The following is a 10,482-nucleotide window of genomic DNA, read 5'->3' as shown; positions in this document are numbered from 1 at the left end:
TCTTGGTTCTTCAAACCCATATTCAACAAGCTCCCATAAATCTTGTGAGGCAAACAAGGCTCTCATGGTTATTGCCCAATAGTCATAGTTTTTCCCATTAAACTGTGGGAACTGAGTATCAAACATACCCATGCTAGTGTTGGTTCCAGCGATCCTTGCACTCTCTCAGCTATGCTTCAAAATACAGTCAAGTATTTAAATAATTGGCTTGAGAAATACCTTTAAATCTTTCTTGACTGAGTCTTCACTCTGCTGGAGAAGCTGCTTCAGCAAGAAACCTTCCTTCAGCTTCTTTGACACCTTCAATGAGCCTAAATAAGCTCTGATACCATTGTTGGGAATTTTCTAGTAAATTCCAAAACAAAATCGGGAATTTTCTAGTAAATTCCAAAACAAAATCACTGAACAGAGAGTAATACTCTGTTTTTTTGCCACATGATCTTTAACACAGGGAAGCTTAAAATAGATTGCTGGAGAAGCTCAGAGTTTTTCACACACATAAAAACTTTATATTCATTAATAAACTGCTGATACAAACTTCATTCTCTTAACAACGGGATTCACCAAGAACTTAAAAAAAGATTACTGTCTCTTTTAGAAATTTTACACTACTGTGTGAAAATATTTCTTTTACATTTACTGCTGTTTCAGAACATATTCAACTAACTACCAAAAATTTACAGGTGTTCTGCTACACATTCCATTTCAATCTCTCAACAAAAAGAACATTACACATGCATTGCTGTGCATTAAAAATTTGATACCTCTGTGTAAGAGATTTTCTTTCATTCGCCCTTTAAAAATTTGATACCTCTGTGAGAGATTTTCTTTCATTCGCCCTTTTCCATGCCCTGCTGTGTGGATTCACCTTCCATATGCTCGTTTGCTCAACAAAACAACTTACCATCACACTGCTGTGTGTATATTTTTTTTATATGCCGTGAACAACAAAAACATAACATAACATATGTTTTTACTTGTACAATAAAAACAAAACAAAAACATAACATAACATATGTTTTTACTTGTACATTAAAAACAAAACTACACCCGTGAATAAAATTAAAAACAATATAATTAAAATACTTTACCTACAATCTACGACCACAATAAATTTTCATTAATTACTTTAATGAGATAAACGGTGGTCAAACAAAAAAACTTCAAGCAATGTCCAAATGGTGCAACGCTGTATATCAACTTTGACTTAATCGAATGGTGGAGAGTCTTCACTTCAATCAAACGGTTATCGCTCGCCCAAATCAAACGAATGTTCACTTCAATCAAACGGTTATTGCTCGCCCAAATCAAACGAACGTTAAGTCCCGATGAAAAGTGGTTTTGGAAAAAGTATCGTGGACACGCGTCGAAAGAAAAGTGGTCGAAAGAAAAGTGGTTTTGGAAAAAGTACCGTGGATACGCGTCGAAAGGTGTACAGTAGCGGGGGCGTTTGAGAGAATACCACTTGATTATGAAAAGTGATGCGATAAGCCTGACGGTTTTCCTGAAATGGTTTTAGGGTAGCCGTTTAATGTAGCTGCAGTTGAAATTATATTTCAACAACCTGAAGAGTGGAAACACATCTTTGTTATATGGATCCAAAATTTTGGAGTTGATTAGAGGTTATGGATTTTTAAATGATGTGTGTATGAGGATTTGTGTTTGACACCGCCGAAAAACAAGTTAGGGTTAGTGTTAGGGTTCGGGTTAATAACAACGCCGATTTAAAAATGAGTTAGGGTTAGGGTTAATAACAACGCCGATTTAAAAATGAGTTAGGGTTAGGGTTAGGATACGGCCGATAAGAGCGAAATTGCAATTTATTTATATATGGGGTTCCAGACACCTTTCTGTATTTATCTGTTGGCCTCTGCTCTCTCGCGTTCTCTGGAGGATTGTATCAGTGTTTCTGGTAGAGTTCCCTTCCCTGAAGTTGTTTACTGTTCAAATCTGGTCCTGAGATAAGTGTAGTTGTTTACTTGGTTTGTTTGTTTCTCGTGGCGTCGTTAGTGAATATTTGGGTTTGGGATAGCCAAAGCCCCTTTGCAGAGCGAACTAGCCGGCCTGTTGGCGGTGGTTTAGTTTGCTTTTGAGAGGTGGCAATATCGATGAAGCAAATCTCCGTGCTCATACGATGCTCAATTCGTACCGAGCCTCGAACACTTTGCCACATTTCCCGCTGCGCCCCTGTATTTTTATCTGTTATTTAGATTTACCTTGCTTGTTCGGTTACTGACTTAATATGGACCGGCTTAGATAATCAACGATTGCTGACATCTGCTTTTGATAAAGAAGGCTAGCTGTGATAATGATAATCTGTGATTCTGCTTGGGGTTATTTTTTCTGTGAAATGTTGACGTTTGATGAAGTGTGACAGGAAAAATTTGAAGCGGATCTTTCATATTTATATATTAATTGATCTGTGGTTGCCTCCTTCGTTTCGGGATACGATATCCAGTTCGGAATTTCCTAAGCTATGCCCTGTTTTTCGACCAGGGAGGCAATTTGGTATTTTCCCCATTAGAGAGAGGTTTTTTTTTTGTGGGCTGAAGTGTTTTGACTTCCTTCTATTTTCTCTAGAAGTAGTTGGATGGTTTCTCTGGAGTCTAGACTGATATTATACTGATATCAGAAAGTGCTTGCAATAAGAGCACAGAGAAGATTAGATATATATCATTTTGTCCAACTATCATGAAAGCAATAAGAGCACAGAGAAGATTAGATATATATCATTTTGTCCAACTATCATGAAAGCAGGACAAAAGATAAATTAGGATAAACTAATGATCGTAAAGTAGAATAAAAGAGACGGTAGAGAAAAAGATGCCCATTTAAATAGTAGAACCAAAACCATTTTCTCTAAGTCAGAATAGATCCATTTTAATTAAAACCATTTCTTATAAGTCAGCATAGATCCATAGATCCATTTTAATTAAATATGGAGCATATGGAGTTGAGAGTTGAGAAACAGTATGGATTCATCTTAATTAAATAAGGAGCTCAGGACCCAATTTTTTTTTTATGAGCATGATGTTTTGTTTTGTATGGTTATTTTATTTACTTTATTTTTTTAGATTTTTGAATTATTTTTTTTTTAGTTTTTTTTTTTTAACATAACTTTGATGATGGAGGGACATGAACAGTCCTAGGCATCCATACTAGGATAGCCTTACACATCATACTTTGCCTAGAATGTGTCTCTAGGCTCAAAGATATGAAGTAAATCAAGCTCAAAGATACAATGCATGAAGTAATTCAACAAATCAATAGTTGGCTCTGGCCTAGAAGATCTAGGAGCTATGGTTATGGTTCTGGCCTAGAAGATTCAATAGTTGGCTCTGGCCTGGAAGATCCAGGAGCTATGGCTCTGGCCTAGAAGATCCAACAGCTAATAGGTTTGAAGATTAAACCTATTTCTCCTAACATTGAAGCTGAATGATGAACAAGAACATTGAGCTAATAAACCTGAAAGTCAGACCTATTTCTCCTAACATTGAAGCTGAATGAAGAACCAGAATATTGAAAGAATTCAACAATAAACCTGAAAGTCAGACCTATTTCTCCTAACATTGAAGCTGAATGAAGAACCAGAATATTGAAAGAATTCAACAGTGTCTATTGGCTAGATGAAAAACCAGTTAAAACATCAGTGAAAAGTAAACACCACCAGTTAAAACATCAGTGTAAAAGTAAACACCACCAGTTAAAACATCAGTGAAAAGTAAACATCAGTGAAAAGTAAACACCACCAGTAAAAAGTGTGGACTATCCATGACTCTTAACTAAACCGTTGATTGGGGGAGTACCTGGATAAATTTTGGGATTTGATAAGGTACATAGGTTTTTATTTTAAATTAATTTAGTGATCGGGGTTAACATGTAGGGTTAATCGAGCAGTGTAATGTGTTTTGGTCTGAGGGTAGAGGAAGGACTTCATCGTCACCATTGGAACACTGACCTTCTTTGATGCCTAAACCCTATGAAATGAAATCCCATCACATTCCATTGTTTCCGAATTTTATTATCAGGCTTGCGGAGCTTTGCTTTAGTAAGCAATGTGACCAGCGACAGGGTTGCAGTGATCATTAATGCGGAGTCGCACCACACTACTAAAATGGAGATCTATTAATTCTTTAAAACATAGATTTTTAGAACAACCCCCCTTTCTGACTTACATTCCTTGCGTGGTACTTGCAGTTCGATGCAATCGAATATAAAAAAACTTCATAAATAGATATCTTTTGTATATTCTCCTCTCCACTGCTCTGCAGCAGCACCCTCAGGCCCAAGTTAAAAACTAGATATGTTTGTTTTGTTCTTTGCCAGGTGGTTTGTGGGAAGGTTTTGTTTGTTTGTTTGGTTTTTTTTGGGTATAAATTTGTTTTTTAATTTGGTCACTAGATTGTGAGAGTTATTTTAGCCATTATATTATTATCATTATTATTATTATTATCCAAAGATCACAACCAAGCTGGAATTTTTGTTTGTGGGATAAGGGACTCACCTGAGCGCATGGATTTTAGTGCAAGTCTAGCATGGATTTTAGTGCAAGTCTAGGAAGGCATAAATACTCTACTCCTTTGGACCTGAAACCTTGGGAAGAATCATATTCCAGATTGAATAAGAATGTCAAAATAGATAAAGAATTTTATCCTTTTTATTTTTCTCTTTTGTTTTTCTAATTATAAAATTGGGTTATTTTTTTTTCCTAATTATAAAATTGGGTTATTTTTTTTCCTAATTATAAAATTGGATGATTTTTTTTTTATTAATTATAAAATTTGGAGAAAAATGTATAACATTAAGAAAATAATTTTCAATTTGTAAAATTAGAAAAATTTAATAAGATTTTTTAATAAATTATAATAAAACATTGCTTTATTTCATATAAAATTATCTTATATAAATTAACACAAGTAATTTATTTTTCAAAATCATTAAAATTTACATCAAAGATGAAATTGTAATTTTAATTAAATATAGTGCATTATTTCATATAAAGTTATTCACAAAATTATCTTATATAAATTAACACAAATAATTTGCATTTTTCAAAATCATTAAAAATTAAATCATGCATGAAATGAAGTTATTTTCCCATGCTTTCATGAGTTTCTATATATCATATAAAATTATCTTGTATAAATTAACAGGAATAATTTGCATTTTTCAAAATCAGTAAAATTTACATGGTCGATGAAATGAAGCTATTTGCCTATGTTTTCATGAGTTTCTATATATCATAAATGACATTCTTGGTTGCTTCATTTAAAGCATGAAGTACACTAGGAGAGAAACATTAACACATTTAAGGTGTCCAAAGAAAGTTTTGTTCTATTGTCACTTTTTATTCAATTAAATTTTGAGAAGCTTTTTCACATATTGTTGTATTAGTTGGAATAACAAGAATAACACTTCACAGTTTGTTTGAGACATTGAAAATTTCCAAACCATTCAAGTTTCTTTCCAAATAGATCACATGCTTCATGTATATATATTTTTAGGCGTGATTTATAAATAGTACAATCCATCTCACTCTAATATCTAGTAACATAGTAGCATCCACAATAGGTGATGTCTCTGTGTGAATCTTTTTGTTTGAGCATCTCTATCATCTACTTTTTCATAATAATGAATGTTAAACTTAACCATCTTTTTGTTTGAGCATCTCTATCATCTACTTTCTCATAATAATGAATGTTAAACTTGGCAGCATTAAATAATAGCAAATTTGTTAACTTCATATTTAGAGAATCAATCACTTTTTTTTTTGATCAAGAGTGAGTAGGACCTTCCATTAAACTTGGTCAAATGTACATAATTTACAAGGAGCCACACCCATTTTGCTAGAGTTCAACAGGTAGTCGGGCAGGCCAAACCCACCAATCACCCAAAACTAAGAGAACCTAAACCGGAAAACCGGGGAGAACTGCGAAATAAAGCACAAAGAGCCAAGAAAACCTTGGAAGGCAAGTTCATAACTTGCCATGGATCCACAAGAGGTCCCACCACAAGTCAAATTGAAAATTGACAAATGGACAGACGGACTCGATGGAAGTTAAAGCATAACACTCTAAACATTTTTTCGGGTCTGACCAAAACGCACAAACAATCGCCATTGTTGATCCATTGATTAAGATCCAATGGTCATTGTGGATATCTGAAGAACGAGAAATGTGAGAGTTAACTGCTTGATTCAGGTGGTTTTCTCTCTCCTCGTTTTGCCACTTGTCGCTCAAAGAGTGGAATCGGAGCCAAACATAGAAAAAATGGAAACTGTTTAGACCTCGCTCGATATACTGCTTGTGGTATTGGACCGGTTGATTCGCATAAAAACAAACATGTCCTTTTGCCACGTGTTGTCCCTTGATTCTTGCCATTGGATTGTACCTGAGCCAATCTCGTTCACCTAGATTCTCTGTCAACCACCACCTAAGCTAAATGACGAGGGCTACCCCACCCTATGGAGCAATCCATGTCAAATTGTTCATCATTCAATCAAAGGGGATCTGGACCTTGGAATAATTGAACCATGGCGGGTTAGATTGTGTGGAGTCCTCCAATTTCCCGCTGGTCTTCAGGGTTCCTCTGATCCAACCTGTTGTCCATAGTTCCATATCCTGGGTAGTGTGAGTCCTCTCGCAATTTACCTGGGGGAAGCGAATCCCAAGCATACCTAAAATCCCTATCCCTATTTGTGACTCATTCATTTGCCAAACGATCCACTAACATATTAGCCTTCCTTTTCACATGAGCAATTTTGACAGTGTTAAGGGTTCGTAGGTGAGAATAGATGCGGTAAAAAACTTGCAAGAGCTTTCAGTGCTTCAACACTTTGTTTGGAGAGGTTCCATTGCTAATCTTCTTAGCCCCACTCTAATAATTAATTCCAAATCCGTTTCAATTATAACATTGTGTGAATTTGAATTCACTAGGATTTCCAAGCATTGCTCTAATGCCATGAGCTCAACCATGTTGTTTGTGGCCTTCCCCAAGTGGCCATGGAAGATTATCTATATTTGTCCCTAGTCGTCTCTTATGGCACCCCTAAAGCTTGCTAATCCTAGGTTGTCCTTAGCTGCTCCATCAATATTAACCTTTAAGAAACCATACGGAGGAGGCTTTTAAATGGTAGCACACATGTTTAGAATGCTCACTGTCTTCATTATTCCCAAAGGATTAATAGATTGGAGACCCAAGTGAAGTAAAATTCTCTCCTCATGGGGCAAGGGAGGATCCTTAGGAAGGGTCCTCATCAAGCTTCTTTCTGTGTCTTTGAGCTGCCTTAGAATTTGCTCAATTATGTGTTGGGGCATGTGTGTTTTGTTTTTGAAGATTCGACTGTTGCGTTCTTTCCACACATGCAGATGACAAAACCTGGAACCAAAATCCAGGCTTGATTAACTATCTCATTCCCTGAGAAGTTCTTCCTCTAGTTCTTTAGAGTGTTGGATATGTTGAGACTATCCCTATCAGTTTGTCTAAAAATAGCAGCCACCCAATCCTACACTTTTGAAGTGAAAGGATGAGGTTGAGAAGGTGTTCAATTGTCTCCTCATGAGTGCCACTAAGGTAGCACCTGAAAGGACCAATGAAGCCTTTCTTGAGGAGATTCTCCCAAGTTAAGATCTTCCTTTGATGCACTAGCCAAATGAAAAGCTTTATTTTCATCCAATGCAGACTTTGCCAAAGCTTCTTCTAGATCTAATCATGATTCACAAAGTTAAATCCTGTGACTTCCTGTTTGGCCTCTTTGAGGTTAAAGTTGCCTTCAGTGTTCTTTCCCCATCTTAATTGATTCGTTGAGGAAGAAACAAGAATCCTTCTATGCTCTAGCTCCTGGGTGAGGGCTTTTGCCTTGGTTTTCAGCTAGTTTTCATCATTGTATCTTAGATCCTTCCACTCCCTCCATTTTCCATTATTCCTTTCTTGATCCTAGAAGTCTTTTACCAGAACCATACCTTTGATGTCTATGTCATTTTTGAGATCCGCAAATTCATCCCTATAGAGGTTGGGTTCCTGTTGTCAATTATCCTCCCAAAATCGAGCAAGATCCCCTGCTCGAATTTCCCAAAAACAATGGTGCTGAATAATGTTTTTATTTTCCCAGGCAAGGTTCCAAATATGGGAACCCCTGATTTGCCCTGACATTCTAATGTGATCCTTCTCCTGCTAGTGTTTGGAATATTTTTGTTTCCAAAGCTTAGCCCAGGGGGCATTTGGTTCCTTAATCCATCTCCACCAAAGTTTGGCTCCCGAGACTTTGCTGAGGGTCTCAGGATCATGAAGCCCCAATCCACCATGGCTCTTGGGCTTGCAGAATTTATCCCAGGCTACTAAAACCCACTTTTTTTTCTCTTCCCCTCTGCCCCATAGAAAGTCCCTTTGTATGCTTCTTATTTGCTGCTTAATACCTTGAGGAGCAGGAAGAATTGAAAACATAAAAATGGGAATGGCCTGTAAGACTGCCTGTGTGAGCACAAGGCGTCCTACCAGATTTAGTGATTTGCATGTCCGTTTTTTGATCTTGTCCTGAAGTTTATTTAAAATTGGTTCCCACACTTTCTTGCTTAGCAGTTTGTCCGGAAGAGGAATACCAAGATATTTGAAAGGTCGCTGTTTTCTTTGAAATCCAAGAATTCTAGTAATATTTCTCTAAATAGCAATATTAATGTTAAAGAAAAAAACTTTTGATTTGTTAAGGATTACCTTAGTGCCCATAGCAAAGTCATTTAAGATGTTTTTTATTGCTCTGGCCTCCCTGACTGTAGGTATGCCCTGCAACATAGTATCATCTACAAATTGTTGATGGGTGTTTGCCTCTCCATCTGCAGTGAGTTTGATACCCTGAATTCTTCCTTCAGCGTTTGTCATTTTAATTGCTCTACCTAGCCCTTCCATCATGAGGACGAAGAGGAACGGTGAAAGCGGATCTCCTTGTCTGAGCTCTCTGGAGGGAGTGAAGGTTCTTGATGGAGATCCATTAAGCAGTATGGAAAAACTGGTTGAGGTAACTAATGCCATAACCCATCTTATCCAATTCTGATCAAAACCATAGGCTTTTAGAATTTCTCTTATGTATGCCTAGCTCAATTTGTCATAGGATTTTGCGAGGTCCAACTGAATGATCATGCTAGCTTGTTTGTTGCTTTTGAGAGAGTTTACCACCTCATGAGCTTGGATGATATTGTTGAGGATTTGTCTTCCCTCCACATAGCCTGATTTCTCCTCTGATATGAGAGAAGGTAGAAGTGGTTTGAGTCGACTAGCTATTACTTTGAAGATAATTTTATACACCACATACATAAGGCTATGGGCTGAAAACCATCCGGAGTCATGGCATTTTCTTGCTTTGGAATCAGAGCTATGAAGGATGCATTCAGAGCCTTTAGAACCTTTTTGGATCTTCTTGAGTCTTCCACAACCTCGAGGATATCATGTTTGACAGTTTCCCAACAGGGCTTGAAGAAGTCTACATTGAATCCATCCGGGCCTGGTGCTTTTCCACTCTGCATTTCATTAATCACTTCACTAACCTCCTCTTCCGAAACTGGCCTGTTGAGATTATGGTTGTCCTCTCTGGTAACCAGCTGAGGGATATACTGAGTGAAATGGTCAATGAACCTAGATCTGTCCTCCAGAGGCTCCTTTGCAATGTTGCAGAAGTGCTGAACAAGGACCGATTCCATATCACTGTGAGAAACAAGCTCAATGCCTTGAGAATCTTTGATCTTTGTGATTCTGTTGTGTGCCTTGTGAGCCATAGTGGTTTTGTGGAAGAATTTTTTGTTTCTTTCTCCCTCTTTAATCCATTGTATTCTTGATTTCTGTCTCTAGAAAATTTCTTCTTGTAAGCATCGATTCTCCCATTCTTCTTGCAAAGAGTCAGTTAATTTTTGCCGCTCTTCGGTGAAGCCATCTGTGATGATGATCTAATTGATCTCCTGGAGCTTCAGTTCAGTTTCTCTTTTGGCTTTGAAGATGTCTCCAAATTCATTTTTGTTCCAAACCTTAAGACGAGATTTGATATGTTTGAGTTTTCGCTGGAGCATATACATCTTTGTGCCCTGAATATTGAACTCCTCTCTCCACCATGTCTCAACGTTATTAGTGAAATTATGATGTGAGAGCCAGGCATTTTCAAACCTGAAAGCTCTGTTTCTCAGAGTGCCCATAAAGGTGGCTTCCAGCTGTACAGGCCAATGATCTGATCCTCCAAAGGGTAGAATGGAGGCTGTCATGGTAGGTCCTGAGAGAAAGAGGTCCTCTGAAATCATGAATCTATCAAGTTTGGAAGCCACTTGATGGGCCCCTCCCCTTTTGTTGTTCCAAGTGAAGATTCCATTAATTGTTTTAGTGTCCACCAGCCTCATGTTCATAATGAAGCTCTGGAAGGCCATGGAGTCTCTGCCTAGCTGTCTAGTGCCTCCTCCTTTTTTCTCCGAAAGAGATCTTATCATATTGAAATCTCCTGCAACAATC

General features: G+C 37.3%; 1 non-coding gene across 1 annotated transcript; it reads left to right on the top strand.

Moving 5' to 3' along the window:
* Nucleotides 1-2,052: 2,052 nt before the first annotated feature.
* Nucleotides 2,053-2,174, top strand: LOC149227554 (small nucleolar RNA snoR86). The gene has a single exon (XR_016248553.1). It is a non-coding gene; the product is annotated as a small nucleolar RNA snoR86 (small nucleolar RNA).
* Nucleotides 2,175-10,482: the final 8,308 nt, after the last annotated feature.

The sequence above is a fragment of the Pinus tabuliformis genome, chromosome J (assembly GCF_031772625.1).
Source record: "Pinus tabuliformis cultivar Carrire ecotype Pingquan chromosome J, CPIR1, whole genome shotgun sequence".
Classification (NCBI taxonomy): domain Eukaryota; kingdom Viridiplantae; phylum Streptophyta; class Pinopsida; order Pinales; family Pinaceae; genus Pinus; species Pinus tabuliformis.
Note: the sequence above shows the minus strand (reverse complement) of the source record. Positions and strands in the feature narration are given on the sequence as shown.